The 7026-nt window shown below is 41.1% G+C and overlaps 2 pseudogenes; both read right to left on the bottom strand.

Annotated features, from left to right (window-relative positions):
- Positions 1–2154: 2154 nt before the first annotated feature.
- Positions 2155–5354, bottom strand: LOC101122134 (olfactory receptor 52B4-like; annotated as a pseudogene).
- Positions 5355–5841: 487 nt separating this feature from the next.
- Positions 5842–6800, bottom strand: LOC101122382 (olfactory receptor 52B4-like; annotated as a pseudogene).
- Between the last annotated feature and the right edge of the window lie 226 nt (positions 6801–7026).

Here is a 7026-nt window from a genome sequence, read left to right on the forward strand (position 1 = left end):
GGCGATGACAGGGGATGAGATGGCTGGATGGCACCACTGACTCAATGGACATGAGTCTGAGGGAACTCCGGGAGATGGTGATGGACAGGGAGGCCTGACGTGCTGCGACTCATGGGGTCGCAAAGAGTCGGACACGACTGAGCCACTGAAATGAACTTAACTGAACTGATCTCACTTCTTTCGATTGTTTAATAATATTCCATTGTTTGTATGTACCAGAGTTTTTTTTATCAATTTACCTGTTCAAAGATAGTTTGGTTGCTTCCAAAATTTGGCAATTATGCACAAAGTTTCTGTAAATATCTGTGTGTAGGCTTTTCTGTAGGCATAAGTTGTCAACTCATTGGGTAAATACTAAGAAGCGTGGTTGCTAGACCATGTGGTAAGAGTATGTTTAGCTTTGTAATAAACTGAAGAACTGAAGAAGCGATTTCCAAAGTGGCTTTACCTTTTTTTTTTTTTTTTTCACTTTTCATTTCTGCCAGCAATGAGTAAGAGTCCTATTGATCCATATTCTTAACAACATTTACTGTCAGGGTGTTCGGTTTTAGCCATTCTAATAGGTATATAGTGGTATTTCATTGTTGTTTTAATTTGCATTTTCTTAATGAAGTATGCTGCTGTTGGGTATTTTTCATATCTCCATGTGACATCTCAAGGGATTCTCCTCACCAGGACAGCTACTGGTTAATTTCTCAGTGTCCCCCCAGCCCCACCATACAATACAATTACTGCAATTTTTTGCACAAATAATGCTTTGCATGTTCATGGCTTTGAATGCTCAACCTAACATTTCTTATTAGTGTCCAGAGAACAAACAGAGGAATTATTCCTTGATAGGAGAGACAGTTCCTCCAGCAAGATGGAAGAAAAGGATGGTGGGAGCAGATATGTGCATGTATGTGCTGGATATAGATGTGTTTTAAATTTTAGTGTCTTGAATTTCTGTGAGTTTCCTACTGATTAGTTCTGATTTAGCAGGCAAGATTTTCTGTCAAAGTTAAATAGGTAGGTTCTTGAATCAAGGTTGAAGGTTCGAATAGGCTGTGTACATGAAGCATTAATTAGGTGGAATGGGAAAATAAGCTGACTTGAGCAGATGTGTAAATTTGCTGGGCTCTGTTGGTAGTCTAGGTTGATAATCATTTAATGGCACCACTCTTCTCCCCTAGTGAGTACCTAAATCTAGTTGTTAATTTGGTTTATAATAATGTGGGGATGGATTAGAAAGAATGGAGGAAAAGATTTAAAGGATTTGAGAATACTTAGAAGAAATTTGGGGCTTCCCAGGTGGCACAAGTAGTAAAGAACCTGCTTGCCAATGCAGGAGACATATGAAACACAGGTTCGATCCTGAGTCAGGAAGATCCCCTGGAGGAGGGCATGGCAACCCACTCCAATATTCTTGCCTGGAGAATCCTATGGACAGAGGAGCCTGGCAGTTTACAGTCCATAGGTTCCCAGAGTCAAAACACGACTGAAGCAACTTAGCAGCAGCAGAAGAAGAAGAAATTTATTATTAATGTAATGAAGAGCATGGAATCTAAACTTAATTTTAGATTAAGTTTCCACCAGTTTCCTCTGTCCATGGAATTTTCCAGGCAAGAATACTGGAGTGAGTTGCCATTCCCTTCTCCAGGAGATCTTCCCAGCCCAGGAATCAAACCCAGGTCTCCTGCATTGCAGGCCGATTCTTTAACGTCTGAGCAACTAGGGAAGCTGGTAAGGGTGCAATAAATTTTGACATGCATTTCTGACAGGAGTAAAAATTAATAGTAACTTCTCTAGAAGCAAGTTTCCAATGTGCCAGAAGAGTCTAAAATCTTGATATCCTTCCTTAAGGCTAAAATCATGCAAAGCTTGGGACTTCCCTGGTGGTCCAGTGGCTAAGACTCCACACCCCTAATGCAGGGGGCCTGAGTTCGCTTCCTGGTCAAGGAACTAGATGCCATATATCACAACTAAGATATAAATATGTATGTAGTTACAGTTGTTACAATTATATATATATATATATATATATATACACACATAAATTCTGGGTGATTATACACCAAAATGAACAACAAATTTCTCTGGGTAGTAGAATCAAGTGCAACTTTAATCTTCATCTTATTACTTTTCTATAGAATATTTGTATAAAAGAAAATGTTTTCAAAAGAAGTGTAAACAATATGGTCTCATGTTGTAGAGAAAGTAGTACTTCACCTTGAGATGAAGTGGTTGTAATGACCTCACTGGGTTGGTGACACCAAGCTCAGCCTTGAAAGATAAATGGTGTGAATTCATTAAAACGTCAAGAAAAGTAGAGGACATTCCAGGCAAATGGATCATTTAGGAAAAATGTACCAAGACACCTGAAAACATGACTGAACATGGAGAAGTTAGAGATATGCAGTTCCTTGAGACAGAATCATAGATTACATGAAAGTGACATGGAAATAGTTGCTGGTAAGGAAGCCTGCATTTATTCGGTACCATTTTGAGGGGAATGATCTTTGAGAAACAATCCCCAAAAGCCAAAAGTTAGAAGTATAGCACCTCTTCAGGCCCATCATACTTTGAGTAAGCATATGAAGAAATGAAGGTTTTACATGAGTGTCCAGAGATGTGTGAGATGTCTTGAGACTTAACAGCCCAAGACAGAAAGCCTACTTTTTTTTAATCTGATTGGGACTTAATATAACATTTGACTATTCCCAAATTTGAACTGAATATTAATGAGTTAGACATGACTGCCAGAGAACAACCTGTCCACTCCCAAATCACCAGGATCACTGTTGACATCAAGACAAAAAACCCATACCAGATGTTTACTTGGATGGCATCACAGGCATACTTGGCCAAGCCAATGTGATCACAGAATGTATGTGGGAGGATGTTATTTCTGCAAAAATGCAGCCTCTTCAGAAGAAATACCATGGGTAAAATTATACAATGTGCTCTCAAGAAAACAGCCACACCAATTTTCCCTATCACAGAGTCAGTGAGTATTGTGGTATATCTCAGTGGGTAACATATTGCAATGTAGCGATCAAATGCCATAATTAGCAAGATGCCTGACTCAGAAATGAAGGAGGAATGCTGAAAGTAGAGTTGGGCAATGAAGCTATTAAGAGAGATTTCCCAACTGTTGTACCAGAAAATGGCCAATGCCTTGGGTTCTGTGGTGGAGGCAAAGACAATGTCAACTGCAGCCAGCAGAGGAAAAGATACATAGGTTCATGGAGGCTGCTCTTGATGAGGACAATGAAGACGAGTGGACCATTTCCAAGGAGGGCAAAGATAGGAGATGAAGAAGGGGATGGAAATCCACATGTGTAGGTCTTCTCAGCCTGGAATGCCCAGCAGATAGAAGACTATATGGTTAACATCAGTGTAGTTGAAGCCATCCAGTCCTAAGACAGGTTAATGTGGACTTATCCTGAATTTCTCCTAATAGAGACAAAGAGAAATACAAGTTATATATGTTTTTCTAGGTTTTCTGCTTAATTATATCAAATTCAGCTCAGTTCAGTCACTCAGTCATGTCAGTCTCTTTGTGACCCCATGAATTGCAGCACGCCAGGCTTCCCTGTCCATCACCAACTCCCGAAGTTCACACAAACTCTTGTCCATCGGGTCGGTGATGCCATCCAGCCATCTCATCCTCTGTCCTCCCCTTCTCCTCCTGCCCCCAATCCCTCCCACTATCAGAGTCTTTTCCAATGAGTCAACTCTTCACATCAGGTAGCCAAAGTATTGGAGTTTCAGCTTTAGCATCACTACTTCCAAAGAACACCCAGGACTGATCGCCTTTAGGATGGACTGGTTGGATCTCCTTGCAGTCCAAGGGACTCTCAAGAGTCTTCTCCAACACCACAGTTCAAACGCATCAATTCTTCAGCGCTCAGCTTTCTTCACAGTCCAAATTTCACATCCGTACATGACCACAGGAAAAACCATAGCCTTGACTAGATGGACCTTTCTTGGTAAGGTAATGTCTCTGCTTTTGAATATGCTATCTAGGTTGGTCATAACTTTTCTTCCAAGGAGTAAGCGTCTTTTAATTTCATGGCTGCAGTCACCATCTGCAGTGATTTGGGAGCCCCAAAAAATCAAGTCTGACACTGTTTCCACTGTTTCCCCATCTATTCCCCATGAAGTGATGGGACCGGATGCCATGATCTTCGTTTTCTGAATGTTGAGCTTTAAGCCTACTTTTTCACTCTCCTCTTTCACTTTCATCAAGAGGCTTTTAGCTCCTCTTCACTTTCTGCCATAAGGGTGGTGTCATCTGCATATCTGAGGTTATTGATATTTCTCCCAGCAATCTTGATTCCAGCTTGTGTTTCTTCCAGCCCAGCGTTTCTCATGATGTACTCTGCATATAAGTTAAATAAGCAGGGTAACAATATACAGCCTTGAAGTACTCCTTTTCCTATTTCCTATTTCCTAGGGGTCGAACCCACATCTCTTATGTCTCTGGCACTGTTGGGAAGGTTCTTTACCTCTAGCACCACCTGAGAAGCCCAATATCAGTGTGTTGTTCCCTGTCCACTTCTAACTGTTGCTTCTTGACCTGTATATAGGTTTCTCAAGAGGCAAATCAGGTCGTCTGGTATTCCCATCTCTTTCAGAATTTTCCACAGTTTATTGTGATCCACACAGTCAAAGCCTTTTGGCATAATCAATATAGCAGAAATAGATGTTTTTCTGGAACTCTCTTGCTTTTTTCATGATCCAGCAGATGTTGGCAATTTGATCTCTGGTTCCTCTGCGTTTTCTAAAACCAGCTTGAACATCTGGAAGTTCACAGTTCACATACTGTTGAAGCCTGGCTTGGAGAATTTTTAGCTTATTTTACTAGCATGTGAGATGAGTGCAATTGTGCGGTAGTTTGAACATCTTTGGCATTGCCTTTCTTTGGGATTGGAATGAAAACCAACCTTTTCCAGTCCTGTGGCCACTGCTGAGTTTTCCAGATTTGCTGGCATATTGAGTGCAGCACTTTCACAGCATCATCTTTCAGGATTTGAAATAGCTCAACTGGAATTCCATCACCTCCACTAGCTTTGTTCATAGTGATGCTTTCTAAGGCCCACTTGACTTCACATTCCAGGTTGTCTGGCTCTAGGTGGGTGATCATGCTAAGTCACTTCAGTCATGTCTGACTCTTTGCAACTCTATGAACTATAGCCTTCCATCTCCTCTTTCTATGGCATACTCCAGGCAAGAATGCTGGAGTGGGTTGCCATGTCTTCCTCCAGGGAGGGGATCTTCCCAACCTAGGGGTCGAACCCACATCTCTTATGTCTCTGGCACTGTTAGGAAGGTTCTTTACCTCTAGCACCACCTGCGAAGCCCAATATCATATAGGGAAATCCAAATGAACTTCTTGGCCAACCCAAGAATATTAGTAACTATAGTTAAAATGCTATCTATTAGATCTCTAGAAGTTATTCATCCTACATAACTGGAAAATTGTACTCTTTGTATGTGAATGTTAAGGGATGACACAAGATATCTCAAAGGATGATAACCTCAAGAAAAATAGTTGAAGAAATTAAAAGGCAAAACACAGTGCTCATCCATCATCTAATCAATCTAGTGATGTGAAGGATACATGAGTTTGGAAACTCACAAGTTCTGAAGTTTGCTCAGTCAAACATGACACACATTCTCTGTTGCTTTGACAGCAGAAAATATAAATTCTGAAAACTTCCTGGTGAACTTCCACTGGAAATAGAATTCACTATTTTCTAGTGTCCAGTTTACCATATTGTTTCCACCCACCAATTCTATAGCTTGTGTCATCAATCAATACAAAAACTGAAAACTTTTTGTCCTCCAACGTTATTTCTACTTTGGGAAAAATATGTGGGCCATCTGCTGTTGGATTTGCTTCATCTTGTTCCCATAAATGATGGGGTTCAGCATAGGTGGAGCCAGAACGCAGACATTAGCCAACAAGATGTGAATATGAGGTGGAATGTGATGACCAAACATCTGAGTCAGGGGTGTGAAGATACCAGGTCCATAAAAGAGAATGATGATGCAAACATGGGAGCCACACATGATGAGAGCTTTCTGACAAGCATCTTGGGAAGACATGTGGAAGACAGCATAGAGAATCAGCATGTAGGAAACAAAAACTAGCAGGGTATCTAAAACCACTGGTGACATTAGGACAAAGAGTCTATACCAGATGTTCACTCAAATGTCATTACAAGCATATTTGGCCAAGCCAATGTGTTCACAATAGGTGTGTGGGATGACATTATTTTGGCAGAAAGTCAATCTTTTCCAAAGAAATACTATAGGGAAAATCATACAATAACCTCTCAGAAAGATGATAACACCAATTTTCCCAATCAATGTATGTGTAATAGTGGTGTATATCAGTGGGTAGCATATGGCAATGTAGCGGTCAAATACCATCACCAGCAAAATCCCTGACTCAAACATGAAAGTGCAATGGATGATGAAGAACTGAGTGATGCAGCGATCCAGAGAGATCTCCCCAACATGGAACCAGAGGATGGCCAAGGCCTGCGGGACTGTGCACGTGGAGAGGACAGGTCTGGTCCAGCCAGCATGAAGAGGAAGAGGTACATGCGTTCAGGGAGGCTGCACTTTGCAACAGTGATGAAGATGAGGAGGTTGTCCCCCAACAAAGCAAGGACATAGGAAATGAAGAAGGGGATGGAAATCCACATGTGCTGGACCTCAAGGCCAGGGATGCCCAGCAAGCGGAAGACTGTGTGACTGACACCAGTGTGGTTTAAAGCAAGTGTATCTGGGGCAACTTTTAGAGACATCACCTCAGACTCACAGAGCAGACAGAGATGAAAATCCAGATTTTCCTGGAATATTCTTTGCGAAGTCACAGAGACTTTTGGCTTTGTGATAAAGACTTTTATCTCGCACACCCCATCTTCTGTGAACAAGCAAATAAGAAACATGAAAAGTCAACAATATATGTTCTCTGTTTAAATGAGTGATAGTCTCATTAAAAGGTATGCATATCCCCAGATAATCAAATAA

This window comes from Ovis aries, chromosome 15 (assembly GCF_016772045.2).
Source record: "Ovis aries strain OAR_USU_Benz2616 breed Rambouillet chromosome 15, ARS-UI_Ramb_v3.0, whole genome shotgun sequence".
Taxonomy (NCBI): Eukaryota; Metazoa; Chordata; class Mammalia; order Artiodactyla; family Bovidae; genus Ovis; species Ovis aries.